Source organism: Protopterus annectens, chromosome 7.part0 (assembly GCF_019279795.1).
Source record: "Protopterus annectens isolate FY-2018-M chromosome 7.part0, PAN1.0, whole genome shotgun sequence".
Classification (NCBI taxonomy): Eukaryota; Metazoa; Chordata; order Ceratodontiformes; family Protopteridae; genus Protopterus; species Protopterus annectens.
In genome coordinates this window covers 1,935,069,376-1,935,084,396 of record NC_056739.1, presented here as the reverse complement: position 1 = coordinate 1,935,084,396, position 15,021 = coordinate 1,935,069,376, and the positions used below count along the sequence as shown (strand labels likewise).

General features: G+C 35.9%; 1 protein-coding gene across 3 annotated transcripts in view; it reads right to left on the bottom strand.

The window, feature by feature from the left end:
• The window catches only part of SV2B (synaptic vesicle glycoprotein 2B), a 1,975,281-nt gene that overhangs the window by 1,439,186 nt on the left and 521,074 nt on the right, over positions 1 to 15,021 (bottom strand). For 2 of the 3 annotated variants that reach the window (XM_044078366.1, XM_044078367.1), the window contains exon 2: positions 13,585 to 13,607. The exons of the other annotated variant lie outside the window; for it this stretch is intronic. The gene's annotated coding sequence lies outside the window, so the exon portion shown is untranslated. The remainder of the gene's footprint in view (positions 1 to 13,584; positions 13,608 to 15,021) is intronic. 3 annotated transcript variants of the gene reach the window in all.

Genomic DNA, 15,021 nt, shown 5'->3' with positions numbered 1-15,021 from the left:
CTTCCTGCTGCTGTTTTCCCTTCCCATTGCCTTCCTGTTTAAGCCCAGGGGTGCGCCGTGCAAACACAGTGCTCAGATATGCATAGAGCTGCTATTTCCTGGTTTACTTTTTTTTTCCCTTTAAAACCCAGTGCGCGGCATGTACACCTGCTTAGGCAATCTAAAGAGTACTAGACAGCCTCAGACACACCCCTTGCTTAGCTCTGCTAAGCTCAAGGCAAACCCGAGCCACAGGGCTCCAATAAGCTTACAGTATGCCTGACACACCCCTCTATGATGTCAGCTAGCTCTTAGACTTGCACCATGATCTTCCTGAACTGACACGGTTGGGTGTAGGCCTGGCTAGCCATGAGGGGGCATCTGAGATTCAGTATCATTCCCCTCATTTGCATAGGATTGCCTTCTAAGGTCTAGTTACAAGTCCCACACTGAGCCTTCCCCCTTATCAACCACTATTCACTGGCCATATTGTCTTCTGTCTGCCATTGAGTATAATGGCAAACTAGTGATTTTGGATACAATGCTTATTTCAGTTTTTTTTTTTTTATTTTCAGCACGCCATCATTTGTGCGCTCCTGCCCTATGCTTAAACAGCAGAAATGGGCTAAAAAAAATAAACATTTTTTTTTTTTTATTTTTGCAACTGTTTTCCATGCCAATGGCCATATATTTGGCCATCGGCATGCTTTCAACATAATATGCACCCTTTATTTGGAGCTGTCATGGCTCTGTTTTGTAGTTTGCAGAAATGTACTCGGTTACTAACCGAGTACATTTCTGCAGACTACACTAGTGCTGCATGGCTGGCTGCCAGCTTCCTGGATCACAAATTCACCTCAGTTGCATGGTTTTCACCTGCAAATGGGGTCATTTGCATACACGAGCTGTGTCCATGCAGAAATAGTGCCGGAGCACTCGTGCACGTCCCAGGAGCTTATTCCTGGATCACACTGCGGACATATTGCCTCCAGCACCTCCTGCACTATTTCTGCATGCTGTGCAGAGCTTGCTGAATCTGGGGGAATTTTAATTGTTTTGATTTTTATTTTCATTTTATATATATACATATTTATTTTATGGTTAGGTCAAGACATCATCTGGTTTGTTTATCTGTCTGTAGCCTTTATCAGACATGGAACCTGTGTGTGAGTATGTCTGTTGTGTGTGTGTGTGTGTGTGTGTGTGTGTAAGTATATACATATATATATATATATATATATATATATATATATATATATACACATTTTTGTGTACATACACACACACACACACACACACACACACACACACACACACACACACACACACACACACACACTCACACATACACACACACACCATGGGTTCTTTCACTGTTATTGGCTGGATCAGGTGTGCCATATTGATTTATTCCTTTTTTTTCCACATCATAGGAATAGGATAATTAGACCTGCCTGATTCCCTGCAAGGCCCATGTTAAAAGCAATAAACCAGTCTCTGAGTTGCAGGGAAAAAAGTGCTTATTGATGTTCTGACATTTAACCACACGTAAATGTAAATATAAATATAGATATATGTGGCTATAGAAATAAATATATTTATAGATATACATATGTAATCATGCTTTCTCATGTGGATGGGGAAGATAATGCAATGTGCAATATGCATATTACAGAGCAATAGAATATGAATGCATATTCAGACTGTAAACCTGAGAAAATTCTGTTCTTATATATCCTGTGGGAAACATGAAATTACAAACTAATAGAGTGCAACACAGGTCAATTCAGTTTAAGTGCTTACATTAAAACACTTGATAAACTTAAGACAACACAAAAAATGAATGATAAAACTATAATGCAAATACAAAAAAAATGAAGTGTGATCAATGAATACAACAAAGAAAGTCAGGACAATATAAATAAATATTTCTAAAATATATGATTAATACAAATCAGTAAGTGAATGAAAAAGAGCCCAGCTGTAGGCATACTGAATATGAATGATCATAGTTGTATTTCTTGACCAAGTGCGAATAAGTGATGGCTGGCAGAGTGTCTTGAATGTGTAAGCACTAAAATTATTAAAGAATTATTATCATTGTTCAAAAAAAGTATTCCACTTGAGAAAACTACAGTTGTAAAAATAAGTTGCCCCAATTACTTTGTTGTATATTTAACCAAAATGAAATATAAATTAAAGCTCCTTAATTGTTTTTTATAAACTGTAGTCCATTCATCCTGGAGCTGCAAAGTATTTTCAATAGTGACCAAAACACAAGCAAAAATGACTTGCAGGGAGACAAGTTTTAGCAATGAAACAGTGATAAGTGAAACACCACTTAACCATTAATTACAAAACTTAAATTTCAGGAGAATGTAGTTCCAATGGAAAATGAAAAAAATCACAATGAAACAGGCAGATTAATAGTGCAACTGATTACAGACCAAAGAATCGCATGTCTCAGATATAATCTGAAAAAAAAAAACAGGAAACAGCAAGGCATTTCCAGCAATGAGCCAGCAAAGGTTACAAAGTAGGCTGGATGACTACAGCACTGAATGACCTGCAATTACATCTTTAGCCATTTAGACACATAATGGAAAAAAACAGCATAATGACAAAATTCTACCAGTTGCCAAAAAGGATGAAAAGCAATCAAGCAGGTGAAAGTGCAGCATTGTAACATAGTCATATAAGACTTTATCTGGTTAACAATGAAAGCGATAACAAAGTGCCAAATGGAAAATTAGTCTCTAAACTCAGAATGGTTTCAGAGGCAAAACATGTATACTTCATTGTAAGTATTGCAAGCAGAGGTATCACAATTTCAGCAAGTATTCAACAGATAATCAGATACAATAACAATAAGTGACTTCTCTATAGTGTCAGCTGGCAGCCAAGTTTCATAGTTTTGTGCCATATATATGAATCATCCATGCTTTTTCCAGTTTCCAGTCAATAGTGAAATCACCACAAATGTTCAGATCATTTTGTTGGACTGTGTTTAAGACCATGGTATTGGCACCATTTGTTAGTCAGCGATAGATCTTCTTGAAGAATGCTAGTGTCTGCAGGGGAGTCAATGATAACCCCCAGCTTGCAATCTTCTGCAAACTTAGTCAGCCATAAACCCTTAGCATTTAAAAAGGTTCAGGCCCAATAGTGAGCCCTTGGAGCTCCGCTAGTGACTGACATCTTGGTGGAGGTGGCCTCAACTATTATTACCTCCTGGGTCCTATCAGTGAGCCAATTGGCTATCCGGTGAGTGATAAAAGGGTTTATACCTAAATTAGTGAGCTTATCTATAATGCCTGAGTGGAGTATTGGATCAAAAGTCTTGGCCAGGCTGAGGTAAGCTGTGTGCGCAGTCTTACCAGAATTAATAGGCATAACCTTTCTTTAAGAAAGCCAAACTGTGATGGATCCAGCAGCAGGTTATCTATGTCCTCATTTATCATGTCCATGATGATTCTTTCCATGGCCTTACATATGAGGCTGGTAAGACTTATGGGCATGTAGTTACCCGGATCAGTGGTTGGACCTCCTTTGAGCAGTGAATGACTGCAGCCATCTTCCACTCCTTGGGCAAGAAATCTGACTGAAGGCTCCAGCTGAAAAGTGATTCAAGTGGACCAGAGAGGTCATATTTCATGCTATTTACTAAAACCCCAGGATGTTATCGAGGCCCAGCAATGCAGAGCTTTCAGCCTTGAAATGTGCATTTATGACCTGTTCCTTAGTAATGGTTGCGGAAATTATGTTATTCATTATATTTTACAAATTCTGTTGATTTTTGAATTACCAAAAATATTATATAGGATTTTGGCACATGTTTCATTGGTATTTAGAGGTGGGTAAAGTATTGCGCAATAAACATTTGATTGCTACAAAAAGAAATTTATATTTGAAACATATATCTGAAAATGATGGTAGCAACAGTAATAAGATTAATAGTCAGGAAAGAGCACTACAGAGATGTTTTTATAGTACATTAATAGAAAAATGTTACAGATCACCAGGAGATTTTAAACATGACTTTAAATACATTGTTTATGTAGCTACCTGCGAGTTATAATATCTATATCTATATATATATATATATATATATATATATATATATATATATATATGTATATATATATATCTATAGGTTTCCTATTGAAATGCACGGCTATGAAGTATTCGAACAACAGATGTTCGAATACTTCATATTTCGGAAGTTTACGTGAGCGAACAGTATAATTGCGAATGGACTGTGCATTCACAAATATAATGTTCGCTCATGTAAGGGATTGTGGTACAGTGCGGTTAGGGAAATACACCCCTTTCCTCACTGTAGTGCGATCTCGGAGTTGGAATATTAAGTTGTGGGGTGTGGGGAGCACAGGGGGCTTGCCCCCCAGCATAAACGGGATGTTAGGTTAGTTAGGGAGTTACGGGAAGAGTGGGATTGCTGTTAAGTGCTGAAAATGTCGTGATCGACATTTTCGGCATTAACAGCTATTTTACGACATTAGGGACGTTCGGTAATATATACTTTCGGCGAAACACCGCTAATAAGTACACTTTTTATTTTAAATTTTGAGATTATACTAGTAAACTATATATATATATATATATATATATATATATATATATATATATATATATATATATATATATAAATAGATAGAGAGATTGATATGGGTCTACTTCATAAGACTGACAAACCAAAAGACTGGATCCCAAAAGACTGAAAATTCAAAATTCAAAATACCAAACACATTTTTAATGCAGGGGTCAAGCCCCACTGCTCCCCTCATCACACCCTGCTAACTATATGTATCAACTTCAAGATTGCGCAACAATGGAGAAGGGCCAAATTTCATCATTCAGTATTTTGAATTTTCAGTCTTTTGGGATTCAGTCTTTTGTTTTTTCAGTCTTCTGAAGTAGACCCATATATATTTGAAAAATATAGCTAAAAATTAATTTCTGAGCACGTGTATGCCATTTAGTTGTATGGTTGAGATAAAACATAGCACAGGCATTCATTACAGTGCAGAAATTTCAAGTCTTATTTATTTTATGTTTTGACAATTATGATAACATAAGAGGAGATAAAGATCTTGAGTAAGAACACAAAGAATGTAGATGGCAAAATATATTCAAGTCTTCTCATGTGCTAGACCTGAATGATATGATTAATATCATTTTAACCAGTATTAAAGCCTATAAAACTGATGTATTGGTTTCTATTATTGTTTAATGGGACTGGATGTTTTGCAATATGTGACACATTTGTAATCATTTAAATTGTGGGTTTTATAAGTGTAGCTGATTTTATGTTTGACAAAGTCTTTTATGTAATAAATAAGATAAAAGAGTTAATGCGAGCTGGAAACCATGTTGCATTTTGTTCGTTTACACTGTTGCTTTATTTTGGTCTATGCTTTATACAGTATTAAAACTCAGAAATATTTTTCTTTCATTCTGAATTTATTTTACTAAGCCTTTACAAGTTGTTCCAGTGCTTACCTGCACTAATTATCTTCTTGGTGTTATTACACGCTCTACACTGAAATCTCCAAAGCATTGATGTGCTAAAAATGCCTACAACCTACTGATAATCCATTCAGTAATTTGGCTTTATTTATTCAAGTTAATGTTCCTGTTAATGCCAATATGCCAATATGAATGACTTGTTACAGAATTTGGAGAAGTTTATGATATAAAAGCAAACTTGGGTATAGTTGGGTTTCAGGATTGCAACATTCTCAACAGTTAGTATATATTCTGGTGTATTTTTAAAGTACTAGAAATTGATTAATGAAAAATGGCTATCATATATAGAATTGTCAATTAGAGATCATACTTTGGAGATATTGGAACTACAGGAAGCAATACAGGACATGCTGGACTCTTTAAAGACATTAATGACAGCTGAGGCGACTAAAGTGAATGAATTGTTAAAAATATTTAAATACTGAAATATACACATGGTTTTGTGAATAACTTGCACAAAAAGTTCAGTAAGTTAAGCTGACAATGTGTAATCAGTATATTAGTAGAGAGGCTTTCAACAATGACAATCTGGACAATGATGGTGTTTCAGTTGTGGTGGAATGTCACCAATATTAAGCAACTTCCCCAAGGAGATCATATATGCTAGCCAAAAACAGTGATTAGTGATTTAAACAGAACAGGGGTTGCAAGTCATCCAATTTCTACTCTCCAACAGCAAAGCAGGGAGAAGTCCAGTCATCAACAGACAGTAATCTATCAGATAGACTATTCTACCAATTCCAATGGCTATTGAATAGAAATTAATTAGCTGATTACCCTAGATGTTGGCAGCCATGGCAAAGGAATAAAAGGTGGAATCACAACAGAGGAACATGGTGATGGAACCAGCACTTAAGGATAATACTACCTTAAAGATCTTTAACTTTTTGAGCAAAAAATCTAATGATCAAGTTTTGATTTTGTAGAAATGATTGCCTTGTGTTCCAAGAAAGGCTTCACTTCTTGATACTATTATATCATAGAAGACTTACACAGATAAGCTGAAGCTCAAACTGCTGTTTTCTAAGCAAGGTAAATTCGGATTAACTTACAGAAGAATGTACGCACATATTTAGAAAGCTTTCTGTTTTTAACCTTTTTTCATACATATACTGCAAATTTTGAATGTATTGTAGAGAAGTACCTTAGAAGTTAACTAAAACATCCTCCTAAAAAGAAAATGTATAGCTTAAATATTAGTCAAAAGAGAATAAACTGAAAACTGGTACCTTTGTCTTCATTTTGAATCCATCAGAGGAAGTAAGGAGCCGATGAAGAATTGTGCTAACCATGGGAACAAAATATTAACAATAATTGCCAACATGGCTGCATATGAACTGCAACTTTAAAAGATGGGCATCTAGCGTTAAAAACATTGTGGAAAAGGTATTAGAATTTGGTGATACTGCTAAATGTTAGCTAATTATTTTGTTGTTGTATTTCTGATATTTGGCATGTCTAAAGTGTAGAAGTATTTTGTTTTACTACCTTTAAGCCCTAGTATTTCAGTGACTGTTTCAGCTACTGAAACATTTCCAATTTATATTGAGTAAATGGCGAAGGCAATGATAATAGAGATTTTGTCATTTCTAAGAAACCCAGCTGATTTTATTGAAAAGTTTACATTATTAGATAAAAGTGCTGCTTTTTTGTTGGTAACTATTGAAACTGTGTGTTTCTATCTGTGCACACTGCATGATATTGGTACCAAATGATTTTCACCTATGCATTTCATTGAAGGCAAGTTGTCTGCATACTGCTTTACAACTACAGCTGGTTGTAGGTTATTGGTTTATTTGACAACTTTTTTATTCTTAAAAATAAATTTGTAGGCAAAAGCTTTGAGTCACAAAGGGTGCTGCATACTACCCAATTACAGGATTTTAGTTTTTAACCACTTGAAATAAACATTCTTGTATAAGGACCAATTATTTTTTATTGACACTGTATTTGTCATGTGGAACAGAGGCCTTGAAACTATCTTTTTATTTATAAATAGATGGAATACAAGCATGTTTTCTATAATATAACCTGAAATATGACATGCAGTAAATTCATTTCTTATATCTAACTATATATAAACATGTTAATGATAGTACATTGATGGCTAAATTATTTAGAAATGTATGCTTGTACCAGTGCATTATATCCTATATGGATTCATCTTTAGGTCACATCCTGAATCACTTTTGATAATGAAATTGTTACATTTAATAAGAAATAGCAATTTTAGGTCATTGATTTAGACTAGAGCAAGTATGCCTGTTGTTGATAAATTGGTAAATTGTATCAATTTTTATTCATTCTAGCTTACACATTGCCTTGATTTTTGAACTGTCAAAATATTTTATATAAATTTTAGGACATGTTTAAGGAGTATTCAGATTTGGCTGGAATTTTGGGTAATGAACCACTGATTGTTACAAAAGAAATTTAAATTGGAAATGTACATTTGAAAATGATGATAACATCAGTGATTAGAGTACTAATTAAAAGTGCATATTTCGGTGTTACAATTATAGTATAAAACTATGTACAGTAAATGAGTATGCATCTATTTATACCTATATCTATAACTAATCTCTCTCTCTCTCTATATATATATATATTTATATATATATATATATATATATATATATATATATATATATATATATATATATATATATATATATATATATATATATATATATATATATATATATATATATATAATATATATGGGGGGACAGAGAAAGAGAAAGCAATAACTTCCTTAAAGTATTGCAATTAAAAAATGCAATCAGTCATGTGGGTATTCTACATATGCCTGTAAATACATTGTTCATGTTGCTATCTGAGAAGCATGCATTTTTAAATTAGAAAATGCAACAGATAAAAGGTGATCTGTACTTCTTTGAAGTTAATCTCTGTTTCCACATTGTGTACTCCTAGGAATCTCTCCATCCTCAGTCACTCTCCCACACATACACAAGTACCCATTCAAATATAAGTACACATTCAAACAGTAATCCTCAAACCTGTCCACATGTCTGCTGCATGTCCAATCCATGGTGTCAAGTGCTCCCACCACCTCCTGATCCCCATGTGTTAATGTGATGTTATGTCTCATAAGTAGCATCCCTATTTGCTAGTGCTTCTCACACTCATGATCCAAAGTGCCTCTATGGCACAGAAGAAGTATTAGTGGTGGATGGTACCACCCAGAAATGACAGCCACCTCAACTCATACTCACACACACATACACATTACACACACACACACAGCTCCACACCCATCCACACTCAAACACTCATCCATTCACACACACACACACACACACACACACACACACACACACACACACACACACACACACACACACACACACACACACACACACACACACACACACACACACACACACACACACACACACTCACAAACACACATACACAAACACTCTCACACATGCAGATCCTCACATACACTCACTCACCCACCTTCTGACCCTACCTTATTACTAAAATTCCCAGTACGTGCCTTTTCCATGATGGTTGAATACAGCCTTTTGATTGATTTCACTACCACAGCAAGGTAGGGGTGCCCATGCTGACCTACACATCTGACCATTTTCATGAGCAGGGCAGCATATAGATGCTTTCTTCGTGGTGGTTTTAATGGGAGAAGGCACACAGATAATTATCATCTGCATCTCCCCTGGGCTGCATTATTTGCATGTAGCATGACCTTAGAGACAGCCCGACAAGGTGCTGCACATTTTTGTGCTGGAGCACCATGTTAGGGCTGCCTCTGAATTCAAAAAGTTTACCTCCTCATCATGAACAGGAGGTGTACACACTGTGGTAACCTTATAAGTAACCCCCATGATCAGTTTTAAAGCAATGTTGAAGCCTACGAAACTGAAACATTGATTCTGATTATTTATTTAATAGGATTAGATATTTTGCATCGTGTGATAAGCTGGTAATCATTTAAAATATTTATTTTAAATATGTGTTTTATTTTTCATCTGATGATGTCTTTTATGGAATTAATAACATGAAAACCCTAAGATAAACCAAAACATATTTGGCATTTTTCCATTTATATCTGTATACATTAATTGCTCTTTGGTAACATTAATTTGCTCTTAACATTAAAAGGAGGTACAGATAAATGACCACAGCCAGTTAAAAAAGTCTGTTCGTCTAATATATTATTTTCATCCACATCAGGGTCAACAATATACACACTTAAAATTAATAGACTATCGCTACTAGCATCATTTGTAGCTTAAGTAACATCACACTGATTAGCATAAATCACTTTCAAAATTTATTTTCTAAAATTTACTTTCCCACAAAACTTCATAACGTCAGTATCTAAAGTAGTGTAATCAGATACTTGAGTGGGAGCAAGATTCAAAAGTTTTAGTAAGGTACACAAAACTTCACCTTTCAAAATCAGATCTGAAGAGATTAAAACTATTCTCATGTTGTTCCTCTCCATACCTCTGCCTTTTCTTAGAGTTGATGTTTGCTTTTCAGTCCAGTTCCATGGAACAGATGGATGGAGCTCTGGCTAGGACAGGGATAACCCAGCTATAATTAGTGGCTTGGACACCTACAAAAGTTGGGCAGGAAATGGATATTTTAGCAGCTTGCATCTGGGATGGGAGAGTTCATCTGTGGGCAAGGTATATTATTTAGTCTGGGATGTATGGCAGGCATATTGGGGGCATTCCCATCCTTGAGCCCAGGGCAGGGTCATGCTCAGTATTTATGCCACATTGCAACCATACTTGCAAAGATAGTGGGACAGGGCCATTAAACACAAGTAACTGAAGCTGCCATGAACAGTAGTGGCAGCTCTCAGGTTTATTCCACTCCTTGCAGTCCCCATGCAGGTGTGGTGAGGTTGCAAAACACAGTCCATTGAGGTATGTAAATACTGAGCAAATCGTCTTGCAATATAATCCCAGAATGAGAAGAGCTGGAAACTTACAGAGAAGTCATGCTGTCACAATAACAACCAAATCCTGAAAGAATCGACAAGCCAAAAAAAGTTAGCGTTTGGGTTTGGCTGCTGCTGCTGTTGTTTTGGTTCTCCACTCATCCAAAACAAAGGGGCCAGGCATCTGAGTCATGTTATTCTGACCATTCCACAGACAATTCACTTGTAAGATTTCCAAGCGTTACACCACTACATGCTGTTCACTGTATCACCTTGGGTGTCTCCTACTGACATCATCTCCTCTCATCCCTGAGTGACTCCTCTTTCTGCTATCCTGGTCTTGGTATTACCATGATAAGACCAAAGTGCTCTCATCATCTTTCAGTTTCTATTCATTAGGGCTTTCTTAGAAAAGACTTCTTCATTCATCATATCTCTGCAGGAGTTTTCATGCACTAGTTCAACTGTAGAGTCTGTTCTTTGCTTTTCATTATAGTGACTCTCCTCAATAAGTACTTTTAGCCAACAACTCACTTCTTTGAATTACAATGTGGCACTCCCAGAACTCACAATGCAAACCACAAATGTATCTGCACAAGTGTCTGTTCATGTTTTAATGATTTATAATTAAATGTCAGTAATTCCAAAGTTAAGACATCCTTACATACTCAGGCTAAATTAGCCACCAACAAAGCTGTTAAAATATCAAAAAATTACAATGAACATAGTCAAGCACAGAGCAAAATGGTACTTCCTAGCCATTAAAATAGCCAATGAAATATACATACACCATAAATAAACTACTGAGACCGGATAACGTCTGTATATAATGCACCAATATGAGCTGCTAGGTCTGTATTAATGGTTGTATGTAATTGTATGTTTTTCTTATACTTGATAACATCTGTCATGTACATATTTAGCAACACTTTTTTTTCAATTGTATATTATGTCGTATGCAGTAGTGCATACATTTGATATTATTGTGATATGGGGATGAAAGATGGAACACAAGTGGTTCTAGGGTGCACAGTGAAATGACACATATTTACATCGATAACGTTATGATTCCACTGACAGTGTCGTAGCTAGTCACTATTGTAAGTGCATAGACGATTGAAATCATAAATATATTCCTAGGTTTACATACATATGTAGTATTTCTGAACTTGATAGTGTAGCAACATAAATGTTTCAATTTCTCACATGTTAACATAACTGCATGAATTTGTGCACCTCAGGAAGTACACTGGTGTAATACAGTGGTGCATAGGCTAACAATGTTGCCTCATTCTCCTTTACTATTGTGAGAATCTTTTTCGTGGAATTTTCCATAGGTCTCTCATTTCCTCTCACATCCCCAAAGACAAACTGCTAAGTAAAGTGGCAGTTCTCTAAATTGTCTTTAGGTTTACATGGTTGTGTGTGTGTGTGTGTGTGTGTGTGTGTGTGTGTGTGTGTGTGTGTGTGTATATGTGTGTGTGTGTGTGTGTGTGTGTGTGTGTGTGTGTGTGTGTGTGTGTGTGTGTGTGTGTGTGTGTGTGTGTGTGTCTATTCACACATGGTTGTATGTATTAGTCATGTATCCTTTGTGCATGCCACTCTGTGCATTTATGTCACACTATGTATGTGTGTGTATGTAGGTGTGTATGTGTGCATGCACATGGGTGTGTGTGTGTTAGATATATGTCACTCTGTGTGTATATGTCTCACTGTGTGTGTGTGTGTGTGTGTGTGTGTGTGTGTGTGTGTGTGTGTGTGTGTGTGTGTGCACTTGTGTGTGTGTACATGGATGTATGTGTTAGGTGTGTATGCTTTGTGTAAGTCACTCTGTGTGTATATGTCACACTGTGTGTATGTGAATGTATATAGATGTGTGTGTTAGGTATGCATGCTTTGTATGTGTCACTCTGTGTGAATATGTCACACTGTGTATGTCTGAGTGTGTATGCATATGGATGTGTGTTAGGTATGCATGGTTTGTGTGTGTCACTTTGTGTGTAAATGTCACAGTGTGTGTGTGTGTGTGTGTGTGTGTGTGTGTGTGTGTGTGTGTGTGTGTGTGTGTGTGTGTGTGTGTGTGTGTGTGTATGTACATGGATATGCCTGTTCTATACTAGACTGGCATCTCATCCAGGTTAGTTTCTCTGCCTTATGCCCATTACTTACCACCTCAGACTCTAGCAGCACCACAACACAGGCCAAGATAAAGTGGTATCCATCTGTATGTAAATATTTATCTGCTTTCCTGAGATAGCAAGCATACCCTTAAATGCAAATATGTCAGCAAGGAGATAGAAAAATAGAAAAAGGAGTATATTTCGCAATTTTAGACAGGATAGGCACACACGTCAGTGTACATTTTTGAGTCTACATGTCTGTCACAAATGAAATAAATGTGTACTACTCATATACAAATGAAAGATTTTATGTTAGCAGTTTATAGCACAAACTGAATGAGTATTTCAGTTAGGATAAATTTCAGCTGATGTATTTACATATTTGCATTTCAGACAAATTGTGTTCTTAAGATTCTCCTGTATTTCCTGACTCAATATGTTGCTTGTGTCCTTGTAATAATATAAGTAGCCTAGCAGCTCAGCAATTTTTCATAGCTATTAAGTGTAAAACAATCATAATGCCACAGAAATTTAGCTCCAAACATACCCACGTGGCCAGCTAATGAATGAATATTTAATGAGAGACGTGGACGTATGTAAGTATATTTTCCTGTCATATGCCCTCATTCAACAAGCTCATTTTCCTGCCAGTGATCAAAAATATACCATAAAACTAAACTTTTCTGACTAGTTTACCCAGCTCTAAATCAATAACTATCAAACAATTGTATAATAAAGTAAGCCAGGGTTGACAACCAATTATATTAAAATATGCTGTTTCTCAGTACTTAAATGGTTGTTGTATAACTGAAGTACTTATAAAGGGTTTCAAGAACTTTTAAGTGTGTCTTCTTAAAGGTATATACAGCTAGACCTCTTACAGTCCCTGGCATCATTTGCCTAGTATAGTTCCTATATTCCTAAGCCACAACTTAGTATTTCCAAAAGTGTAAGATTTTTTAACCAAATAAATTCAGTATAAGAAAAAAAACAGTAACCAACCTGTTCCTGACAATCAAGACAATCTGCAAAAAAAAAAAAAAAAAGAATTAAAAAAGGTTACACAACTGATCAGTGCATGTAATATAAAGACGGGTTCAGAAAATAAACAATCGCAAATGACAATTTCATTTTCAGAGTTCTACTGTGATGAGTGACAACAAATATCAGATTATAAAATGTACATATATGTTTATTGATTATAATCTATGATTTAAATGCTTTAATGTCCAGTGGAGAACAAGGTCACATTCAGATTAAGGAATTTGGTCAAGATGGCTGCATTTCTATAGTTCGTTGGAATAACGTTAGGCTGGGACAATGAGAATATTTCAAAACAGTTTGTCAACATGAAAAAAAGTTTACAAATAAGAAACACTGGAACTCTGAAATGTAATATGCCAGTACTTTAAAGTCATGAGCAGCTGTATATTTTTGCAGGAATGGAAGAAAGCATTGATGAGGGGGAAGTATGACTTAGGAATAATTGTTTATCAGAGACAGCAGAACATAAAAAATGTTCATGTCTATGAGCAGACTGTATGTCCACAGGGCAAGTTTATCAGATCACATATCCAAGTTTCAGTAGAGTTGTTGCAGTTGGCTTACAGTGGTGTTCAGATGCAGGAGTTACTTATCTGCTGCAGTCTCTTAGCAAGGTAAAGATAAGAAAAAGCTGCTTAATAGCTGGAGAAGAGTCTAACTGCCAATGCCACTACAATGACAACTGTGTTTGCCACTTCCACTATGACTTGTCAAGTTACAACACTCCATATAGAGCCAACAGACTGAACACAACTGGTTAGAAAATCAGCCCAACATAAAAAATAACTTTAAGCATTTTTTCAGGGTGACAAGCCCCTATGTGCCCCCCCCCCACACACACACACACACACCTTGAATATATATATACATATATATATATATATATATATATATATATATATATATATATATATATATATACTCACTCCATACTTGCCAAAACATGAAGAAGGAAGAATTCTCCCAAAAGAAAGAAATTGCTGCAGATGCACTCTTAGAAAACGTGTCCACAGTGATTTTCTATGGAAAACAGCAACCAGGGAGTTCAGCCATGCTTAGTTCTGCTCAGTGAGTTGGTTCCTCTTGCAGTTTGCATTCATAGAGTAGTAATTCAGCCAAGCTTAACATAGTAGCAAGGTACATACTGTATGAAACAACCGAGAGCAGGTGCCCTGCTCCTGGGTCCAGCTGATAAAGTAAATATTGATAAAGATAAGTTTAGAGTGAGAATTCTTTAATGAGGTGAACTTTATATTTGTTATCCTTTTTTTGACAACTATCCTTTTACCAACTTATAGTGGCATAAAAGTCAGATAGGCAGAAGGTAGTCAGCATGGTCGATGATGGATCAGGCATAACGCTGGTTAATGACATGGTGTAAATGGTCACAAGACT